We start from the raw sequence: 24,472 nt of genomic DNA on the forward strand, positions 1-24,472 counted from the left end.
AAGCACACACTGCAGATAAACAGTGAGAAGTATAACCCTCATCATCCACTCTTCCTGCCTGCAAACAAATCATGTCTGAAGCGAGGTATACAATGTCCCTACCAGACTTACAGACACAGGAAAGAGACCTAGATCCCCATCCACCAGCTAGTGAAAGGGGAAAACGTACAGTTAAACCTACATGGAAAGTCATGGAGAATTTAGAGACTGAAAAATGTGTTGTATATAGTGATGTGTCTTCACTGTGGGAGAAAGTGCTGAGTCACATAGACACTGTATCAAGGCCTGCTTCTCATGAGTTACCACTTGAGGGAGCCCTAGAACAATTATGCACAGCATACCAAAGGTATATGGAGAAGACTGACCAATACATTATTCTCCTGAAGAAACTGAATTTGCCAGAGACTTTAAAAGAATTGCAAAGTTTCCAGCAGCTTAATTCTGAAAGGGACTGCACCGTACGCGACATTAAGACAAAGATAGAGGCTAAAATTGCACGGACACCAGATGCATCATCTCGCTCATCCAAATCGTCTAAGCACTCAAAACGCTCATCTAGGTCAAGTTCATCAAAATATTCCACTCTCAGCCAGCAGCTTATAAGGGCACGTGCTAAGGCAGAAACGTCTAAGATACAAGCAGCCTTTGCGCAAAAGAGAGCAGAAATGGATGCAGCCACAGCACAAAAGAGAGCAGAAATAGAAGCAGCCAGAGCAGAAATGGATGCAGCCACAGCACAAAAGAGAGCAGAAATGGATGCGGATGCAGCACGCAAGGAAGCTCTGGAGAAGGAATGTGAGCACGCAACAGCCATGGCGGAGTTAAGGATCCTGGAGCGAGCTATCAGTGGGAGTCAAAGAGACAGCATCAGTTTGTGTGAAGTGGAGGCGGAGGACCCTATTGAACGCACAAGAGACTACGTGCTAAGCCAAAATGGCGAACCGCAGATCATCACTAACACTTCTGATGGCGTTCATGCTTCTCCAGGACACCAGGATGCCGATCAACTTACAGAACCCTACACTCAAGGTCAGTACAATGCTCCCAAACTTGAACTTCCTTCGTATTCCAGTATGCGCCAAGACCCTGCATCTCATCAAACTCCACAGGCTATTATCTACACGCAACCCAATATACCGGCAGGTCATTATACTCTCGACAACCGCACAGTGCCAGCTCCGCATGTAGCAGAGACTATACCCACCAAACCGGTTGCTGGACTAAATGCATATGCCACTCCATACTTACCCACGTTTCAAGTCCAAGACGTCTCCACTCCTATGTACAACACCGCTCAGCCCACATTCGTGCATCCTAAGTCAGAAAGAACAGACATGTCCGACTTCGCAAGGTACATGATTCGCCGCGAACTTACTAAAACCGGTCTCACAAGGTTTGACGACCAACCTGAAAATTACAGAGGTTGGAAAAATGCCTTTAGAACCGTAACTAGTGACCTCGGCATCACTGCTGCCGAAGAGCTGGACCTGCTAATCAGATGGCTAGGACCACAATCCACCGAGCGTGTCAAGAGACTCAGGTCTGTACATATCAGTAATCCAACGGCTGGTCTCATGGCTGCATGGGAAAGACTAGAGAAAAACTTTGGCAGTCCAGAAGCCATAGAGGACGCACTGTTCAAGCGATTACAGAGTTTTCCAAAGATATCAAGCAAGGACAGTTCAAAGTTCCTAGAGCTCAGTGACTTGCTGTTAGAGCTCCAGCTGGCCAAGGCAGACACCCACCTACCTGGCCTCAGCTACCTGGACACTGCTCGTGGAGTAAATCCCATTATCTCCAAGCTACCGTACAACGTGCAAGAAAGGTGGACTACACTAGGGTCAAAATACAAGAAAGACCATCAAGTGTCATTTCCTCCATTCTCCTACTTCTGTGAGTTTATAAAAGACGTGGCAGAACGCAAGAACGACCCAAGCTTTTCCTACCAAGAATCCAGTGGCCCAGCTTCACCTCCTTCTAAATACGTCAGCGCACGCTCGAACGACAGAAACCGCAGGGGTCCAGTGTCAGTGAAGAAGACGGATATTCTTCCCATACCAACATCAGCCCCAGGCAAGAGTAACAAAAGTGAAAAGATAGAGAACCCAAATCGTGAGTGTCCCATCCACAAGAAGCCACATCCCTTAAAAAAGTGCATCGGCTTCAGGAAGAAACCGCTCCAGGAACGCAAGGAGCTTCTAAAGAGGTTCGGGGTATGCTACAGATGTTGTGCTTCTACTGAACACCTTGCTAAAGACTGTAAAACTACAATTAAGTGCATGGAGTGTGACAGTGAGGACCACGTACAAGCACTCCACCCATTCCGTCCTGACTCTACACTTACTCCTTCCCCCACCACGAGCCATGGCGGGGAGGACGCAGCTCAAACTGCAAGCCATACCACAATATCTTCTTCATGCACAGAAGTCTGCGGAGAAGACCTCTGGGACAAGTCCTGTGCGAAGATTTGCCTGGTGAACGTATATCCCAACGGTCACCCAGAGAAAGCCGTGAAGGTGTACGTCCTTCTGGATGATCAGAGCAACCGATCACTTGCAAGGTCAGAACTCTTTGATATGTTTAACTTAAAGGGAAATGCCTACCCTTACACCTTAGGTACCTGCAGTGGTGTTACAGAGGTTTATGGGAGAAGGGCCAGTGGTCTTACAGCGACATCTCTCGAGAACACCGTCGAGATACCGTTACCTACACTGGTCGAGTGCAACCAGATTCCATCCAATCGAGAAGAGATCCCAACGCCAGAGGCTGCTCTTCATCACCAACATCTCAAGGGGATAGCAAACAAGATACCAGCCCTCAACAACAGTGCAGATATCCTGATTCTGCTAGGCAGAGACATCCTCCGGCTGCACAAGGTGCGTCAGCAAATTAATGGACCACACGATGCACCATTTGCCCAACGCTTAGATCTAGGCTGGGTAATCATAGGCAATGTTTGCATACACAAGATGAAGAGACCTAACAACATCTCCTCTTACAAGACACACATTTTGTCAAATGGTCGCAGCACCCATTTCCAACCATGCCCACATCACTACTGGGTGAAAGAGAAAGTGAGCAACACCAAGTGGCAACAGGAATCCTTCAACAACATGAACACACTCCAGTCCTGGGAAGAAAACCTCGGGTCATCAGTGTTCGATTCCACAAGTAATGACAACAAGTTGGCACCCACAAGAGAAGATAAAGAATTTATAAAGGTTATGGATAAAGAATTTGTTCAAGACGACTCCAACAGTTGGGTAGCTCCTTTACCCTTTCGTTTCCCAAGAGTGAGGTTGCCGAACAACCTGCAGCAAGCAACTGCAAGGTTCTCATCCTTAAAGCGTACCCTAAAGAGGAAACCAGAGATGGAGAAGCATTTCATTGACTTTATGCAGAACATCTTTGACAGAAATCATGCTGAACCTGCGCCACCACTGAGGGAGGGAGAAGAATGTTGGTATCTTCCATCCTTTGGTGTCTATCACCCTCGCAAGCCTAATCAGATCAGAGTGGTGTTTGACTCCAGTGCTCAGTTTGAAGGCCTCTCTCTCAATAACCTGCTCCTAACTGGGCCCAACCTGAACAACAGCCTCCTTGGAGTATTGATCCGCTTCAGACAAGAACCTGTTGCCATAATGGCCGACATTCAGCAGATGTTTCATTGCTTCATTGTGAAAGAAGACAACAGAAACTATCTTAGGTTCCTATGGCACAAGGACAACAACGTCAACAATCAGGTCATAGACTACCGGATGAAGGTCCATGTCTTCGGCAACAGTCCCTCACCTGCTGTGGCGATCTATGGACTGAGACGGACAGCCCAGGAAGGTGAGAGAGAGTACGGTTCCGATGCTCGGCAATTTGTAGAGAAGAACTTCTACGTGGACGATGGGCTCAAGTCCTTGCCCACAAGCGAAGATGCAATTGACCTACTCTCCAGGACACAGGAAATGCTATCCACATCAAACCTCAGACTCCACAAGATTATCTCTAACAGTCAAGAGGTAATGAACGCGTTTCCATCTGAGGACCGTGCCTCAAACCTAAAGGACCTCAACTTGGGTTCCGATGTTCCTCCAACACAGCGCAGCCTTGGTCTACTGTGGGATATCAAACGGGACACCTTCACTTTCCAAGTGTCACCCTATGACAAACCCTTTACCAAACGAGGAGTCCTATCTGTCATAAATAGCATCTATGATCCTCTCGGGTTTGTAGCACCCACCACTATTCAAGGCAAGATACTGTTAAGACAGCTTACGGCCGAGAACACGGATTGGGACACCCCGCTCCCAACTCAGAAACAGCAAAGGTGGGAGGCGTGGAAGAAGTCTCTGAAGTTCTTAGCGCAACTCCAAGTCCCACGTTGTTATTCTCCAAGATCACCTTTGACTGCAATCAGAAGAGAAGTTCATATTTTCTCTGACGCATCTACAGAAGCCATAGCCGCAGTAGCTTATCTGATGACCTTAGGAGCTAACAAGGTACACTGTGGTTTCATCCTGGGTAAAGCCAAGTTAACTCCAAAGCCTGCACACTCTGTACCCAGACTCGAGCTTTGCGCTGCGATATTGGCAGTAGAAATTGCTGAAGTTGTACAAGACGTAATGAACGCGTTTCCATCTGAGGACCACGCCACAAACCTAAAGGACCTCAACTTGGGTTCTGATGTTTCTCCAGCCACACTTCTCACACAGAAGATTGGAGCTGCTACAGTTCCGCCTGGGAACTTCGATAATAAGGACATTTACAGACGTCAGTGGAGGTAAGTACAACACCTGGCTAACGTGTTTTGGCATCGATGGAAGACCAAATATTTACACTTGCTTCAAAACCGTCACAAATGGCAGACGCCCAGTCCCAATCTCCAAGAAGGAGACCTTGTTCTCTTAAAGGATACAGAGGCTCATCGTAATGACTGGCCAATGGGACTTATCACCAAGGTCCTACCCAGTGAGGACGGAAAGACTTGTAAGGTAGAAGTTAAGGTGACAAAAGGGGACTCTACCCGAACCTTCTTCCGCCCGGTCACTGAACTCGTGCTGCTTCTACGAAAGGAGGACATCACATGAACTGAACATGCTCCTGGACGTTGTTCACGGCGGGGAGCATTCCTCCTCATTCCCCAGTTTATTGAATGTTGACATTTTCCATTGGATTGAACCCTTAACATTCCCATTGGATTCTGGGTTGGTGGAAGAGTTTGCATGTTTGCGGCTTCCCCAATCTGAAGATGGGTTTTATATACTTGAACTTATCTTTCGGTGTGATCTACGGGTCAACAACAACGAGTTGGACTTAAAAATCTTTTATGTTTATTATTGCATGCATGTTTTCTTCCTCTTGTTTTTTCAGGTTCGAACGACTTCGAAAAATTACGGACATCGTGAAATCCAAGGATTTCAGACGGGGAGTGTCATGTCCCACGACTTGAGAAATCATTTAATGTTTGCATTGTTTGTGTTCCATCCTTTCTTTCTAGGCAGAAGTTTGCCTTTCCCTTTATTTTGTCCCAACTCTCTCACTGTAGTCCTGTGATGTATGTTTGTTCACGCCCTTATTCTCCATTTTGTCATCATCCCCATATCTGTATGCATCCTATTACATGTCCTCTGTTGAATATTCCTTTTTACCTGCTGCTTTCATCATAATACAAGAATTTCAGTTAAAGCAATCCTCTTTTCCTGGAGTCTTCTTACATGAGAACGTGGCTGAGTTAAGCTATCTGATAAATCGGTATGAACGTGAGTACAGGTCAATACGGAAGCGCCCAAAAGAATTGGCCTATCCAGGCACCACTGCGTTCTACATACCCATGAGTCAGAATACAAATAGAAATAATATAAATAATAATATAAATAAAAAATTGTTTGAGTGAAAGGGAAAGCAAATTGCAGGCTAGACATTTGATTTATGCTGCTCTTTCTATACTTTATTTAATATTTAATTTTACAAATAATGAAGAAACCATTTACAAGCAAAACTGAACTAACCAGTAAAACCAGTTCACATCCTGCATTGTGTCGTTGCTCTCTATGAGCCTCTCAGCTGTTTTCTGACAGCTGTTTTCTGACAGGTGGTTCCATGGTGTAATGGTTAGCACTCTGGACTTTGAATCCAGCGATCCGAGTTCAAATCTCGGTGGAACCTGGTCTGTACTTTTATCCCTGGATTCTCTTTATATGTTATACAGCGCTTTTGATGTTTAGTTATAACCTTAAGTGATGGAGACAATTTTTAGCTTGATGATCGAGCTTTATTTTTCAAATCTTATGTATCACTTTAAGAGGGAAAATTCTTTAACATATCAGTAATTCTTAGATTGGGTTTTTTTTTTACACATTGTCCTTTATTTTAGCGGTAAATCTAAGTTAATATATTTTGTGGGGTTTTTTTTATGAAAATATCTAAAATTTAATGAACATTAAAAACAAACAAACCAACAAAACAAACAACAATTTTCAAACCTTGAATTCTTATAATAATAAATAATAATAATAATTTTATTTATATAGCGCCAACATATTCCGCAGCACTTTACAAATTAATTTTCTTATATCATTAAACCAGAGAGTCATACAACACAAACTAGTTAATAAGCATAATTTCCCATAATTCTTTACGTCACCATCATTTTTTAAACGTTATTTCATTTTGTTAGGATGCTAGAAGGGTTACAATTGAGCAGTAATTTTTTTTTTCTCAGAAATTTCCAAATCCTGTATTTTTATCGACCTTTTCAGTTTTGGAGTGAGTTTTTGAGGGGCTTATATATTGGAAACCCCCCAGAAGTGATACAATTTGCAAAACTGCATCCCTCAAATTATTCAAAACTATAGTCAGCACATTTCTTAACCCTTCAGTTACTGCGCAGGAATTAAGGCAAAGTGGAATGAAAAAAAAAAATTATAAAAATATTGCTTTAGCCCAGCGGTCTCAAACTCGGACAGATAAATGGGCCGCACATAGAAAAAAAATTAATTTGATGGGATGCATTCTATGTGGGATCAGATGACTTTTTCAGTGATACCATTTTTTTTCTATACAACTTTTGGATTCCTCTTTTTATTGGTGTTTAATATATGTATATTGTTTGCAATCCTGGCACTCATTTCCCCCTTCCCGATATAATGTTCACCGTCCTGCAATAATGTCATCTATTCTCTAGTGAAGTTCCCCCTTCCTGTAATAATGTCCCTATCCTAGCCCTTATCTTGTAGTAATGACCTTCATCCTGACGCTCTTCGTGTTTGAGACTTCGGCTTTAGCCTTAGTTTTTTTTATTTTCATGGGATGTATAAAAGAGGACCCCACTATTTATTACGCAACTTCTCCCATACTTACTTGACAGAGCTCAGAAGGGGAGAAGCGCTATTTGGTTGGAATAGATTTTGAATGCCATGTCGTATTTGCAGACCACCTGAGGTGCCAAACCAGGAGAAACCCTCACAATTGACACCATTTTGGAAACTTGATCCTTTCAAGAAAATTCATCTAGGGGTTTGTTGACCATTTTGTACCTCTAGGTGCTTCACAGAATTTTCAAACATTTGGACGTATAAGTGAAAATTAATTTGTTTTCGGTAAAATTTAATTTTAGCCCCAAATGTGTAATTTTCACAAGCGGTAACAGGGAAAAAAGGACACCACAGTTTGTTACATAATTTCTCCCGAATGCAGTAATTTCCCATATATGGTGAAAAACTAATGTCTGGCCACACGTCAGGGCTTGGAAAGGAAAAGGTGCTGTTTGATTCTGAGAATGCAAATATGGCTAGAATAGATTGTGTGTGCTATGTCACATCTACAGAGCCCCTAAGGTGCCAAAAAAGCAGAGCTCCCCAAAAGTGACCCCATTTGGAAAACATAAACCACACAAGAAAGGAGGATTTTTAAACCACAAGTGCATCACAGGATGTTATAAGATTGGGATGTGAAAACGAAAAATTCAAAGTTTTTCCACTAAAATGTTACTTTAGGCTAGTTTCACACTAGCGTTAACTGCAATACGTCGCAAATGCGTCGTTTTGCCGAAAATACGCATCCAGCAAAAGTTCTTGCTGGATACGTTTTTTCGTCATAGACTAACATTAGCGACGCATTTGCGACGCATTTGCGACGCATTGCCAAACGTCGCGTCCGTTTTGCGACGCTTGGGCGTGTGGTAGCGGACCGTCGGGAGAAAAAAACGTTTTTTGCTCCCGACGGTCCACTTTTTCCGACCGCGCATGCGCGGCCGGAACTCCGCCCCCACCTCCCCGCACTTCCCCGCACCTCACAATGGGGCAGCGGATGCGTGGGAAAAATGCATCCGCTGACCCCGTTGTGCGGCGGAGACCACCCTAGCGTCGGGAACGTCGGCCCGACGCACAGCGACGGGTTGTTCCCGACGCTAGTGTGAAACTAGCCTTAGCCTCAAATTTTTAATTCACACAAGTGGGAACAGCAGAACATGGACGTCACAATTTGTTACACAATTATTGCTGAATGTGGCAATACTCCATATGTGGTCAGAATCTACTGTTCCAGCAAACGGCGATGCTCCTGAAGGGAAGGAACATTATTGGGCTTTTGGAACATACTGTAGATTTGGTTTGAGTAGATTGTGGACACAATTGACAGAGCCCCTGAGGTTGCAGAACAGCAGAAACTACCACAAATGGCTCATTTTTTGTGGGGCTCATAAAGAAAGATGGATTGTGGGTTTGGTAGCATGAGACTGAATTTTATTTATAGTATTTAAAGTATAATATATTTTATTTATTTTAGATCTGTTTGTGTTACCTGTGACGTGGAAGTCTTCCATATGTGACAGAACTGAGGTGGGGGGGGGGAGGGGTTTGTGCAATAACTTGAAGTTTTAATTGGTAGCATTTGATGTTATTTAGAATTTTTTGATCTCAGACATCACAAAAACTATCTATCCCAAATAGGTTCCAGCCAGAGCCTGAGGTTAAAGCCAGCCAGAGAGGCCAAGTTACAGTGATAGTCTGGCTACTATACATCTAAATATTACGGCGGAAAATTTTTTAAAAATATTTTTTAGCAAACTTTTACTAGATTTTGGAGAGGATCACCTTTTTCACCTAGAGAATTATCTAGTCATTTGTAATTTTGTCAATACTGGCAGGATAAAGGGCTCCATAGCTCAGGGGTTAGAGCACTGGTCTTGTAAACCAGGGGTCGCGAGTTCAAATCTCGCTGGGGCCTCCGCATTATTTTATTCTGTGCTCTTTACATGTGAACAGCTGGCTCCCCCAGTTAGGCAACGGGAATCGAGTTGTCAATCAGAATTACATTGGAAACCCCGCCTCGTTGATAGAGCAGAGCGGAAAAGAAGTCTCCACTCTGTAGATGTGACATCAGCAGAGGCTTCTCAATCCCCGGCAGGAGCGGACTGTGACTGCTCTGTGCAGGGGAAGAATGGCGCTGGGAGCAACAGGCAGGTAAGTTGCAACTACCTGCCTGTTAGTGCTTAGACACTTTTTTTCAAAAAGTCCCCGATACCCCCTTTAATGGAGCACAGCAGTTGTGTTAGTTTTCTGGACTCTTAGGGTATGTTTCCACATTCAAGAAACGCTGCGTGTTTGACGCTGCGCAGGGCCGCAGCGTCAAACACGCAGTGTCCAGATGTTACAGCATAGTGGAGGGGATTTTATCAAATCCCTTCTCCACTATGCGTGGTAACACGCACCCGGCGGCCCTGCGATTCCAGACATGCGGTGCGTCTTTTAACATCGCAGCATGTCCGTTTACCTTGCGGCGATGCTGCGCCGCCGCAAAGTAAAACACAGGGTCCTATGTGTGGGGTGTGAAGATTCCGGATGTGTGCAATGAACACATCCGGCATCATCGCATCACATAAGGGGGCGGAGCTTAGGGCGGAGCGGGTTTGCCGCTCCGTCCAAACCGCCGGCCATCCTAATGGTGGACACATACCCTTAGAATAACATTGAGAGCTCATTCACACCATCATTCTGTCCATCAAAAAAATGGGAAGCCCTCACACCAATGTTGTTCAATGGGGCAAAGCAGATGAGCAATTTTTCTTCACTGACCGAATATGTGTGAAAAAAATCGCAGCATGCGTAAGTTTATCTGTAAATTAGATGAGACTCAACCATTTAAGTTTAGGGGTGCACAAAAAAATGGATGCCATATGGAGCCACAGTCTAGTGTCCAATTTTTATGCATACATCACACTTCTGTAAGGCTTGTTTCACATTTGCGGTTGTGTCCGCAGCGTGTCTTCCGCAAATATCCGCATGCGTTGTGTATTCCTATATTTAACATTAGGGACGCATGTGTTTTTGATTGTTCGCGTTTTGCCGCGTTTGACGACGCATGCGTCGTTTCGTCATTTGCGGCTTGGCGCGGAAATGCAACATGTAGTAATTTTTAGAGGCGTCAATTTGCCACCTGGAAACGCATGCGGTCGATTGCGCAAGGATTGCGGCAAAAAAACGCATTGCTGTCTATATGAACGCATGCGTTCACAAGCACATGCGTTTGCTTGCGTTCGTGAAAGCATGCGTTTCAAAAGAGAAAAACATGTCTAGACACTGATAAGCCACCCCCCACATACAAGGTGATAAAGGGAGGGAGTGGACATTTGCAGGTCACTACTCAGCAGACACTGAAGCAGACGAGACACAGGCTACATCTTGGAGGAAAACAAGACACTGAACAATGTGAGTATATCCTAGCCAATGCCTTTATTTTCTATTTTCTGTCTCTACATGTCCTAATTTCTTGCATTTCTTTCTTTCTACATGCATCAGAATGTCTTCTTCTTCTTCTTCTGATGAGGAGTTTCTTCCTGGGCCGTCGGAAGTCGAGCATGTCAGTGAGGTGAGTACTTGCCTCTTCAGATTGGTAAGTATTCACTGTCACATCTACACATGTGACAATTTGAATTTTTCATTTTTTTAGAGCTCTTCTTCAACTGCGGCACAGACTGGGCAGGAGCAGTGGACTGAAGGTTGGGTGGAAAGACTGCAGCGGGTACGTATACAAGGCTGACTGTTTACTGTATCCTCAGTGTAATATTCTTGAATCTTCTTTTCTTTCCATTCCTATTTCTTAACTTTTTTCTTCTGGAATCCTTTTGTATGTTGACTTTCCTATTCATGCCATTTCTCAGCATCTTTTTTCTTTTTTTTCCTTATGTTAATTCACTAAACTTTAATGACTTTATTTAATTTTTAGGTTCCACAACGGGAGTATGACTAATTGAAAATGACCTCCTCATCTCCCTTGTCCAGGAGCGAGTCCCGTTGTGGGACAACCGGGATCCACTGCACTCAAACAACATCACGATCCGGCGCCTATGGAATGAGGTGGCCAAAGAGATGTGGGATGGCTGGGACAACGCCCCGACTCGGGTCCGAAATGCATTTGGTAAGTATTGCACTGCAGTGTGAAGCAGCAGAGACCTTGGCCGTGCTCACTCGACTGTGTGTGATGAAAGAAACTCTCAGGAGTTTCTGTCATCACACACAGTTGTGTGAGCACAGCCAAAATTCCTTTTTCTGACCATAATTTTTTTTTTTCAACAGTGGCTAAAGTCAAAACACGTTGGCGTTCGATGAAGGACCGCTTCAACAAGGACCTGCGTCAAGAGAGCCGTGTTCCCAGTGGTTCAGGAGCAAGGATCAGAAGATACAAATACTATCGAGTTCTGGCATTTTTAAGACCGGTCCTTGCCCAGAGAACGTAAGTATTTATCACGTGCATTAGGTTGTATTGTATTGCCATAATCTGTATTTTTCTATTCCACAGGATTTTGCGTCTGGTTAATTTTTGGTATTAATTTTCTTTTTCCTTTTTTCACAGCATATGGAGCACAACTGTTGGCCCAGGTTCTAGAGCGGTCCTTCATCCGAAAGCCACGGACCCATCCCAGCCATCCAGCAGCGCTGCAGCATGTGGGCCTTCCACACTAACTGGAGACCAGGGAGCTGGTCCATCAGGTCTTCCCCTTTCGCAGTCCTCTTCCACTGCCCCTTTTTTTTGGGGCTCCTCCCGGTAGCAGCAGAGGGCATCGGACAGGTCACTCATGCCCGAGTTTTTGCACTTGAGCTCGGTTTTACATGAAGCAATCAAGGCTTTGGGTGACCGAATGGATATTTCACATAACCTCTTGAATGCACGTATCCATGAGGTCACCAAAAGCCTTGACCAAGTGAAAGCCGACCTCCAGAGGCCAGCACATCATTTTTTTAACCAAATTGAGCAGGGAATGTCGGAACACCTTACTCCTGATCTCCAGCTGAGTGTCATGCAGGCCTGCAATGCTGCTTACGTGCAGGCTATGCAGCAGAGTCGGTGTTTCCAGCAGACAGTGTCGGCATATCCACCTGTGCCTTCACTGTCACGATTAACCTCAATGCCGACCTCTGCTGCATACCTCTGCATGGCCACCTCAATTCCTAGCACTGCCGGACACCACTACAGCACCACCATCATGCCGAGTGCAGTTGGACATCCCACCACCACCACCATAACAACCGCTGCTCCTGCTTGGACCTCCTCCACTGACACCACAATGCAGCAGGACCCTGGCATGGCCTTCCGTACCGCCACCACCACGATGCAGCAGGACCCTGGCATGGCCTTCCGTACCGCCACCACCACGATGCAGCAGGACCCTGGCATGGCCTTGCGTACCGCCACCACCACGACACAGCAGGACCCTGGCATGGCCTTCCATACCGCCACCACCACGATGCAGCAGGACCCTGGCATGGCCTTGCGTACCGCCACCACCAAGATGCAGCAGGACCCTGGCATGGCCTTGCGTACCGCCACCACCACGATGCAGCAGGACCCTGGCATGGCCTTACGCTCTACAAGCGCTATGGACTCTGGCATGGCTGCAAGTTCTACGAGCACTATGGACTCTGGCATGGCTGCACGCTCTACGAGCACTATGGACTCTGGCATGGCCTTACGCTCTACGAGCACTATGGACTCTGGCATGGCCTTTCGCTCTACGAGCACTATGGACTCTGGCATGGCTGCACGCTCTACGAGCACTATGGACTCTGGCATGGCTGCACGCTCTATGAGCACTATGGACTCTGGCATGGCTGCACGCTCTACGAGCACTATGGAATCTGTCATGGTGCAGCCGGACCCTGATAGGTCACCCACCACTACGCCACGCCATATGAGCCCACCAAGGCTTCCCAAAACCCGGCAAACCCCCCAAAAAACACACAAAAAAAACAGAGGACTCTTAGTATTCCTCCCCCTTCACATCACAATGTGTTTGTAATGTCAGGTTTGTCTCACCCTTCCAGTGTGTCTCAAGCCTCTCGTGTCAAGCCCCATCCCCGAACTTCCAGACCCTTCTAGTTTCATTGCCCCTTCTCCTGCCACCTCTGCGTCGTCCACAGTTAGCCAGGCCTCAGTGCTTCACACCCCCCGTTTACATCACTCTACCCCAAGCCGGCGCAGTTAAATACATTTTTGGGTTGTTAAAAAGTAAAAAAAAATTTGATTTGCCCCAATTATGTTTGGTTTATTGTGTCTTCCGCCGCCGGCAACACACACCGTGCGCCAAATAAGAAACTTCGCCACACACTTTATTTTTTGGCAACATCACATCTCCAGTAGTTATAAAAAAAAAGACTGCAGTTTTGTGTGTTTTTAGTATAGAGATATGAGGTGGGCCAAAAATGTATACTTGTATTATCTCCATAATCTCTTCTTTCTGCTTTGTCTGTGACTAGTGTTGCAGTCAGAAGAGAAAATGGCGGACATACAGTGCAGAACTCTACTGAACAGGTCAGGTGTCAAAAAACTCATTAGTTAGGACACCTGACCTGGTGAGTAGAGAACTTCCTTGTATAACCTCCATTTTCTCTTCTATGTACATAATCTATTACACACAAATTGAAGGGACAATGGTGGTCACACACTGCATATCTATGCTTACCTGCACAGGTGTCAGAAATAGTGAATTCATGAAGCTGTTATATGTGCAACATGAATTCATTATTTCTGACACCTGACTTGATGAGTATAGATCTCTTTAGTGTGACAGTCATTGTCTCTTCAGTCTGTGTCCAATGGATACAGCAGAACAGAATCAGGACGCAATGACGTCAACAAGCTTACCAATAAAGCAACATGGCTGCCATAACACTAGCAGTATGTGGCCAGTGTTTTATATCAGTATTTGTAAGCCAAAACAAGGAGTGGAACAATTAGAGGTAAATTATGATATTAACATAATAACTAGCACCTCTGCCTTTATCACCCACTCCTGGTTTTGGATTACAAATACTGATATTAAATACAGATCAAATACTGCCAGTTTTAGGACAGCCTTGGTTTGTAGAGGAAAAACATAGGAGACACGGTCAACACAACCAAAACTAAAGTTTATTAATGAGAAATATTATTATCATTGCAGAAAATTACTGGTACAGATCGAATTACAACAGGACATTTAGACAACATTGTCCTGCCATGACACACGTCCAATATCTGAATAAAAAAAGGCAGCAAATTGGTCCCACATGTGACCAACTGCTGCAGTTGACCGCAGCGGGTGATGCTGGAAATCGGACAGTGGGTGTGCAACTGGTTCATCCAGTTCAATGTTGGGTTGCTCCTTAGTTATTATATAATTGTGCTGAACCACACAGGCTTTGACCACCTCGTCGACTGTTTCCACTTTTAGATTTATGGCTGATGCAAGAATATGCCATTTAGAGACCAGAATGCCAAAGGTACACTCTACTGTTCTTCGGTCCCTGGTCAGTCTGTAGTTAACCCCTTCACCCCCAAGGGTGGTTTGCACGTTAATGACCGGGCCAATTTTTACAATTCTGACCACTGTCCCTTTATGAGGTTATAACTCTGGAACGCTTCAACGGATCTTGGCGATTCTGACATTGTTTTCTCGTGACATATTGTACTTCATGTTAGTGGTAAAATTTCTTCGATATAACTTGCGTTTATTTGTGAAAAAAACAAATATTTGGCGAAAATTTTGAAAATTTCGCAATTTTCCAACTTTGAATTTTTATGCCCTTAAATCACAGACATATGTCACACAAAATACTTAATAAATAACATTTCCCACATGTCTACTTTACATCAGCACAATTTTGGAACCAAAATTTTTTTTTGTGACGGAGTTATAAGGGTTAAAAGTTGACCAGCAATTTCTCATTTTTACAACACCATTTTTTTTTAGGGACCACATCTCATTTGAAGTCATTTTGACGGGTCTATATGATAGAAAATACCCAAGTGTGACACCATTCTAAAAACTGCACCCCTCAAGGTACGCAAAACCACTTTCAAGAAGTTTATTAACCCTTCAGGTGTTTCACAGGAATTTTTGGAATGTTTAAATAAAAATGAACATTTAACTTTTTTTCACACAAAATTTATTTCAGCTCCAATTTGTTTTATTTTACCAAGGGTAACAGGAGAAAATAGACCCCAAAAGTTGTTGTACAATTTGTCCTGAGTACGCTGATACCCCATATGTGGGGGTAAACCACAGTTTGGGCGCATGGCAGAGCTTGGAAGCAAAGGAGCGCCATTTGACTTTTCAATGCAAAATTGACTGGAATTGAGATGGGACGCCATGTTGCATTTGGAGAGCCCCTGATGTGCCTAAACATTGAAACCCCTAACAAGTGACACCATTTTGGAAAGTAGACCCCCTAAGGAACTTATCTAGATGTGTGGTGAGCACTTTGACCCAACAAGTGCTTTACAGAAGTTTATAATGCAGAGCCGTAAAAATAAAAAATCATATTTTTTCACAAAAATGATCTTTTCACCCCCAATTTTTTAATTTTCCCAAGGGTGAGAGAAGAAATTGGACCCCAAAAATTGTTGTGCAATTTGTCCTGAGTACGCTGATACCCCATATGTGGGTTTAAACCATTGTTTGGGCGCAGGGCAGAGCTCGGAAGGGAAGGAGCGCCATTTGACTTTTCAATGCAAAATTGACTGGAATTGAGATGGGACGCCATGTTGCATTTAGAGAGCCCTTGATGTGCCTAAACATTGAAACCCCTAACAAGTGACACCATTTTGGAAAGTAGACCCCCTAAGGAACTTATCTAGATGTGTGGTGAGCACTTTGACCCACCAAGTGCTTCACAGAAGTTTATAATGCAGAGCCGTAAAAATAAAAAATCATATTTTTTCACAAAAATGATCTTTTCACCCCCAATTTTTTATTTTCCCAAGGGTAAGAGAAGAAATTGGACCCCAAAAATTGTTGTGCAATTTGTCCTGAGTACACTGATACCCCATATGTGGGTGTAAACCATTGTTTGGGCGCAGGGCAGAGCTCAGAAGGGAAGGAGCGCCATTTGACTTTTCAATGCAAAATTGACTGGAATTGAGATGGGACGCCATGTTGCGTTTGGAGAGCCCCTAATGTGCCTAAACATTGAAACCCCCCACGAGTGACACCATTTTGGAAAGTAGACCCCTTAAGGAACTTATCTAGATGTGTGTTGAGCACTTTGACCCAACAAGTGCTTCACAGAAGTTTATAATGCAGAGCCGTAAAAATAAAAAATCATATTTTTTCACAAAAATGATCTTTTAACCCCCATTTTTTTATTTCCCCAAGGGTAAGAGAAGAAATTAGACCACAGAAGTTGTTGTGCAATTTGTCCTGAGTACGACGATACCCCATATGTGGGTGTAAACCATTGTTTGGGCGCATAGCAGAGCTCAGAAGGGAAGAAGCGCTATTTTACTTTTCAATGCAAAATTGACTGGAATTAAGATGGGATGCCATGTTGCGTTTGGAGAGCCCCTGATGTGCCTAAACATTAAACCCCGCCACAAGTGACACCATTTTGGAAAGTAGACCCCCTAAGGAACTTATCTAGATGTGTTTTGAGAGCTTTGAACCCCCAAGTGTTTCACTACAGTTTATAACGCAGAGCCGTGAAAATAAAAATTATTTTTTTTTTCACAAAAATGAAATTTAGCCCCCAGTTTTGTATTTTCACAAGGGTATCAGGATAAATTGGACCCTAAAAGTTGTTGTCCAATTTGTCCTGAGTACGCTGATACCCCCTATGTGGGGGGGAACCACTGTTTGGGCGCATGACAGAGCTCGGAAGGGAAGGAGCGCCATTTGGAATGCAGACTTAAATGGATTGGTCTGCAGGCGTCACGTTGCATTTGCAGAGCCCCTGATGTACCCAAACAGTACAAACCCCCCACAAGTGACCCCATATTGGAAACTAGACCCCCCAAGGAACTTATCTAGATGTGTTGTGAGAACTTTGAACCCCCAAGTGTTTCACTACAGTTTATAACGCAGAGCCGTGAAAATAAAAATTATTTTTTTTTTTTCACAAAAATGATTTTTTAGCCCCCAGTTTTGTATTTTCACAAGGGTATCAGGATAAATTGGACCCTAAACGTTGTTGTCCAATTTGTCCTGAGTACGCTGATACCCCCTATGTGGGGGGGAACCACTGTTTGGGCGCATGACAGAGCTCGGAAGGGAAGGAGCGCCATTTGGAATGCAGACTTAAATGGATTAGTCTGCAGGCGTCACGTTGCATTTGCAGAGCCCCTGATGTACCCAAACAGTACAAACCCCCCACAAGTGACCCCATATTGGAAACTAGACCCCCCAAGGAACTTATCTAGATGTGTTGTGAGAACTTTGAACCCCCAAGTGTTTCACTACAGTTTACAACGCAGAGCCGTGAAAATAAAACATATTTTTTTTCCCACAAAAATGATTTTTAGCCCCCCAAATTTTTATTTTCCCAAGGATAACAAGAGAACTTGGACCCCAGAAGTTGTTGTTCAATTTGTCCCTAGTACGCTGATACCCCATATGTTGGGGTAAACCCCTTTTTGGACGCACGGGAGAGCTCGGAAGGGAAGGAGCACTGTTTTACTTTTTCAACGCAGAATTGGCTGGAATTGAGATTGGACGCCATGTCGCGTTTGGAGAGCCCCTGATGTGCCTGAACAGTGGAATCTCCCCAATTCTACCTGAAACCCTACCCCTAACCTCACCCCTAACCGTTTACTGAACATTTTCTGACAGTCATAAGTGCCACGTATATAAGTGCCACGTATATAAGTGCCACGTATTTAAGAGCCACGTATTTTTAAGTGCCACGTATTTAAGTGCCACGTATTTCAGTGCCACGTATTTCAGTGCCACGATATTTCAGTGCCACGATATTTCAGTGCCACGTATTTCAGTGCCACGTATTTCAGGCACTGAAAAATACGTGGCACGTAAATACTTCAGTGCCACGATATTTCAGTGCCACGATATTTCAGTGCCACGTATTTCAGTGCCACGTATTTCAGGCACTGAAAAATACGTGGCACGTAAATACGTGGCACGTAAATACGTGGCACTGAAATACGTGGCACTTAAATACGTGGCACTTAAATACGTGGCACTTAAATACGTGGCACTTAAATACGTGGCACTTAAATACGTGGCACTTAAATACGTGGCCACTGAAATATCGTGGCACTTATATACGTATATAAACGTATATTTCAGTGCCACGTATTTCAGTGCCACGTATTTCAGGTTAGGGGTAGGGTTAGGGGTAGGGTTAGGGTTTTTTGTTTTTTTCTTGTTTTCTTGTGTTTTTCTATAAAAACGCATGCGTTTTACCGCGTTTACATGCATTTTTTCACACATGTGGTTTTTTTAAAAAACGCATGCAGATAAAAACGCAAGTGTGAAACCAGACTAAAAGACGCTTTTTATAGCAAAAAAGTTTTTGCGTCTCCACATTTTGAGACCTATAATTTTTCCACATTTTGGTCCACAGAGTCATGTGAGGTCTTGTTTTTTGCGGGACGAGTTGACGTTTTTATTGGTAACATTTTCGGACACGTGACCATTTTTTATCACTTTTTATTCCGATTTTTGTGAGGCAGAATAACCAAAAACCAGCTATTCATGAATTTCTTTTGGGAGAGGCGTTTATACCGTTCTGCGCTTGGTAAAATTGATAAAGCAGTTTTATTCGTCGGGTCAGTACGATTACAGCGATACCTCATTTATATCATTTTTTTATGTTTTGGCGCTTTTATACGATAAAAACTATTTTATAGAAAAAATAATTATTTTGGCATCGCGTTATTCTGAGGACTATAACTTTTTTATTTTTTTGCTGATGATGCTGTATGGCGGCTCGTTTTTTGCGGGACAAGATGACGTTTTCAGCGGTAACATGGTTATTTATATCCGTCTTTTTGATTGCGTGTTATTCCACTTTTTGTTCGGCGGTATGGTAATAAAGCGTTGTTTTTTGCCTCGTTTTTTTTTTTTTTTTCTTACGGTGTTTACTGAAGGGGTTAACTAGTGGGCCAGTTTTATAGGTTGGGTCGTTACGGACGCGGTGATACTAAATATGTGTACTTTTATTGTTTTTGTTTGTTTTTTTTAGATAAAGAAATGTATTTATGGGAATAATATTTTTTTTTTTATTATTATTTATTTAGGAATTTTTTTTTTTTTTTTTTACACATGTGGAAATTTTTTTTTTTACTTTTTTACTTTGTCCCAGGGGGGGACATCACAGATCGCAGATCTGATAGTGTGCACAGCACTCTATCAGATCTGCGATCATACTTTCATCGGAGCAGGCTGCAGCTTTCATCTGCAGCCTGCTCCGACCCGGAAGTGCTCCCTGCAGGACCCGGATACAGCCCCTCGGCCATTTTGGATCCGGGGCCTGCAGGGAGAAGACGTTCGGTACGAGGTGAGTACATCACCTTGTACCGATCGTCTCAGGGAAGCCCGCAGGGAGCCCCCTCCCTGCGCGATGCTTCCCTGTACCGCCGGTACACCGCGATCATGTTTGATCGCGGTGTGCCGGGGGTTAATGTGCCGGGGGCGGTCCGTGACCGCTCCTGGCACATAGTGCCGGATGTCAGCTGCGATATGCGTATGACGTACTATCCCGTCGGCGGTCATGGGGGCCCACCCCACCTCGACGGGATAGTACGTCAAATGTCGGGAAGGGGTTAAAGATCCTTCTAGTGTGGTTCAAGTCCCGGCTGGAATATGGCTTCAGTAGGTTTTCACACATCTGAAAGGCCTCATCCCCAACCATAACAAATGGCATCGGTGGACCTTGAGTGTTGGGGAGAGGTTGTGGCGGGGGAAAATTGAAATTTTTGCCATGCACACGGCAGCCCATATCCGAGTTCTTGAAAGTCTGGGAATCGTTGCCACGCCCAAAAGCTCCAATGTCCACTGCGATGAAGCGACAGTTCGCATCAGCTATTGCCATGAGCACAACAGAAAAATATTTTTTATAGTTGAAATACTCTGATCCTGTTCTGGCAGGTTTGATAATGCGGATGTGCTTTCTATCCACTGCTCCTAAACAGTTGGGGAAATCACACACACTCCAGAATTTTTCCGCAATTTCAAGCCGGTGGGTAGGGGTATAAACTCATCCCGGAGTACATTCCACAAAGTCCGGCAGGTGTCCGCAACTATTCCGGACAGGGTGGATATTCCAAGCCGGTATTGGAAGTGGAGGGATGATAAACTCTCTCCGGTTGTCAGAAATCTGTAAGAAAAAGAAACCCCCCAAAAATTACAAACTATTCTATTTATGGTGTGGTTACGCTAAAGAAAGAAAGGAAAATACCCAAAACATACATGTCAGAAAACACAAAATTTGGACTGTCAATGGTTTAGATTTGGAACGTACCTTAATGTAACCAGCAGATGTTCCTCAGGTGGAATCGCTCTACGGAGCTGGGTGTCCTGTCGCACCTCCTTGGACACGAGCAAGCAAAGAACGAGTCTTGCGACATCCTTGTATATTCATGGAATTTCTCCGGGTTGGCATTAAGCTCGCCATACAGCGTGTGATAGGCTCCACGGTTTTCACATAGTTCGATAATGTCCAAAAACGCCTACGTTGTCTCCTTCTCCATCTTTCGCAATTTCTGTCTTGCTCCCAAGCAAAAGCACAGGCAAGAAACAGCTTGATGCTTAATTCCAGGTTGAAATAAAAGCTCTCCATGCAAAGATCCATCATGACACAGGATACAGGAGCAAAATCTGAAGATTACAGCTGTTAAGGGGTCTATATAAAGAAATCCCATAATACACGCCCTCTGTAGTCCCATTGGCGGTGTCTGGTTATCTTGATTTTTCTCTTGTGAAATTTCTCATCATGCGCACCATAAACGCAAACGCAGGAAAAAACGTATATAAACGCGTACAAACGTGGCGTTTTTTTAACCTCATGCGGTAACGCATGCATCTAAAAAACGCCGCGTTTGTACACGTTTATATGCGTTTTTTCCACCACTTGCGGATGCGGATTAAACGCTGTGGATTTAAACACAAATGTGAAACTAGCCTAACATAGGATACTGTACATGATTAACAACTGCTGCAAAAATCTGGATTGCAAAATCATGCCACTTTTCTGGATGAAAATATGACTTATTTTTTATACACTCATGTAAACCGACACTGATGAGGATATTCCCCCTACTGGAGTAATCAGTGCGCTATTGGAATATCATACATTCTCATACATTATGTCTTACATAATCACAATTTTCAACATTTTCCTACTGTAATAAAACTGGCTCCATAGCTCAGGGGGTAGAGCACTGGTCTTGTAAACCAGGGGTCGTGAGTTCAAATCTTGCTGGGGCCTTTGAATTGCTTTTTTCCCTTTGTGCGCTTTGCCCCGTGTGCAGATGCAGACACATAAAAACCGTAAGGACATTAGGGCATAAATGCATTAAACATTTTACATTAATGCTGAATACCAGGTTTTCAAAATCCCCAAAAGTTACTTAGAAAGATTTTCTTCCAATATTTGGACAAGTATACTTTCTTCCGATACCATTTTGGAATGCATACATGATGGTATTTGTTTATTAATTCAGTATATATATATATATATATATATATATATATATATATATATATATATATATATATATATATATATATATATATATATATATTATAGAGACTGCAAAGTGCTGCCACTTGGAGAAAGGCTCGGTCCTGAGTCCTTCACCAATCACTGAAAGCAACTCTCTGAAGTGCACAGCCCTTGCATGAATGTGTGCAAACAGAGCTGTGTACAGGATCAGTATAGAAACTAAAAGGATGTTTGAGCAGAAAGTGAAATTTTGTTAAAATCAGGTTATTTGTAATATCTGGGGGAAAAAAAAGTCCAAAAAGAAGTAATCTTGCAATTTTCACATTGTCCACTTAGGTTTTTTAGACTCTTACATCCTGTTGTCTCAAGAAATAACACATGTATATTAGCCACAATGATCAGGTTCCAACTCTCTATTCTTTTGAATAGAAGCATCTAATGAGTGTGTGCAAAGGTCATTGTGAAGGGAGATGGAGCAGGGTCAAATGTGACCTTGCCTATGGTGATTGGTGGATCCTATGTTATCAGCTGTGTATAGAGGTGTTTACTAGGGATGAGAGAACATGCTCGTTGATACTCGGATATCACTCAAGTATCTGGGTGCTCAGCTGTGCACTTAACGTGCTTTGGCTGGATTTGAATCTCTAATCCACACCCCGCATGTTTGCCGCCTGTTATACAGCCAATAAACATGTAGGGATAGACTGACAGTCACTGTAATGCCATCATAATGACAGTCCTCCTAAGGGCTAATCCCGTGCTTTGCTGCTTGTATCAGATACATTCTGCATTCAGCTTAGTGACAGTTGCAGGAGCAGGGAGAATGGTAGAATACAGCCTCAAGGCAGGGCTTAGGGCAGGGGCGTAACTACCGCGGTCGCAGCGGTCGCCATTGCGACCGGGCCCGCTAGGTCAGGGGCCCAGGGCCGGCAGGTCAGACGCCCCTGGTCACCGCACTATGTCCGCCTCCTGCTCCCGCACACTTCCGTCACTTACTTCTATCTATAGATAAGCAGCAGTGCGCAGGCTCAGTGACGCTGCAGAGCGGCTCCTCCCATCCATAGCAGGGGGTGGCTCTCTGTATCCGCCGTCACGCCCCTGACGCGCCCACTACACAGACTGGTGAGGCGTCCCGGCACTTCCAGCTCTCGCGTGCGGATGCTTTCTTCAGTTCCCATGTTTCCGGCGGTGCCCGGAAGTGGCAGCACCTGTTTCCATAGTGACCCGCGGCCGTCCTAGCCATGTCCTGTCACGCACTGCGGCTCCGACTCTGCCGCCTGTCCCCGGTCCTCAGGAGCCTTCATTATGTCCAGGGCCAGAATCCCGACCCCCAAACCAAGGAGTACTTCTACTACATCGACCACCAGGGACAGGTACGGGGGCACAGTGCGGCAGGAGCTCGGGCCCCTGGGGCCCATAGCTGTGATCGGCTGCAGCGTGATTTCTCCTCTTTATTTTACAGCCCGCACAGTGGTATGTATATACCGCACAGTGGTGCTGGATAGACCACTGTGCAGGCTGTGCTGTATATACCACTGTGCGGGCTGTGCTGTATATACCACTGTGTGGGCTGTGCTGGATATACCACTGTGCGGGCTGTGCTATATATACCACTGTGCGGGCTGTGCTGTATATAGCACGGTGTGGGCTGTGCTGTATATACCACTGTGTGGGCTGTGCTGTATATATCCCTGTGCGGGCTGTGCTCTATATACCACTGTGCGGGCTGTGCTGGATATACCACTGTGCGGGCTGTGCTGGATATACCACTGTGCGGGCTGTGCTGGATATACCACTGTGCGGGCTGTGCTCTATATACCACTGTGCGGGCTGTGCTCTATATACCACTGTGCGGGCTGTGCTCTATATACCACTGTGCGGGCTGTGCTCTATATACCACTGTGCGGGCTGTGCTGGATAGACCACTGTGCGGGCTGTGCTGGATAGACCACTGTGCGGGCTGTGCTGGATAGACCACTGTGCGGGCTGTGCTGGATAGACCACTGTGCGGGCTGTGCTGGATAGACCACTGTGCGGGCTGTGCTGGATAGACCACTGTGCGGGCTGTGCTGGATAGACCACTGTGCGGGCTGTGCTGGATAGACCACTGTGCGGGCTGTGCTGGATAGACCACTGTGCGGGCTGTGCTGGATAGACCACTGTGCGGGCTGTGCTCTATATACCACTGTGCGGGCTGTGCTGGATAGACCACTGTGCGGGCTGTGCTGGATAGACCACTGTGCGGGCTGTGCTGGATAGACCACTGTGCGGGCTGTGCTGGATAGACCACTGTGCGGGCTGTGCTGGATAGACCACTGTGCGGGCTGTGCTGGATAGACCACTGTGTGGGCTGTGCTGGCACCCAACACCATGTTGCAGTGCAGGAGATTCCTCCTGCACGGCAACAGTCCGAGGCGTATCTAGGGGAAGGGGGCAGCCGGGGCACGTGAGAGACAGGAAGCAGCTCCAGTCATCACGATGAGACAGCTTCTCAGTCTGTATTTTCCCCCCTCATACATCTCATGTACGTCTGAATGAGATCGTATTTA

At 44.8% G+C, this 24,472-nt stretch overlaps 2 non-coding genes across 2 annotated transcripts; both read left to right on the plus strand.

The window, feature by feature from the left end:
- The first annotated feature begins 6,084 nt into the window (after positions 1 to 6,084).
- TRNAQ-UUG (transfer RNA glutamine (anticodon UUG)) lies at positions 6,085 to 6,156 on the plus strand. The gene has a single exon. It is a non-coding gene; the product is annotated as a tRNA-Gln (tRNA).
- A 2,987-nt stretch (positions 6,157 to 9,143) lies between these two features.
- TRNAT-UGU (transfer RNA threonine (anticodon UGU)) lies at positions 9,144 to 9,216 on the plus strand. Its single transcript has one exon. It is a non-coding gene; the product is annotated as a tRNA-Thr (tRNA).
- The last annotated feature ends 15,256 nt before the right edge of the window (positions 9,217 to 24,472 follow it).

The sequence above is a fragment of the Ranitomeya variabilis genome, chromosome 2 (genome assembly GCF_051348905.1).
Source record: "Ranitomeya variabilis isolate aRanVar5 chromosome 2, aRanVar5.hap1, whole genome shotgun sequence".
Taxonomy (NCBI): Eukaryota; Metazoa; Chordata; class Amphibia; order Anura; family Dendrobatidae; genus Ranitomeya; species Ranitomeya variabilis.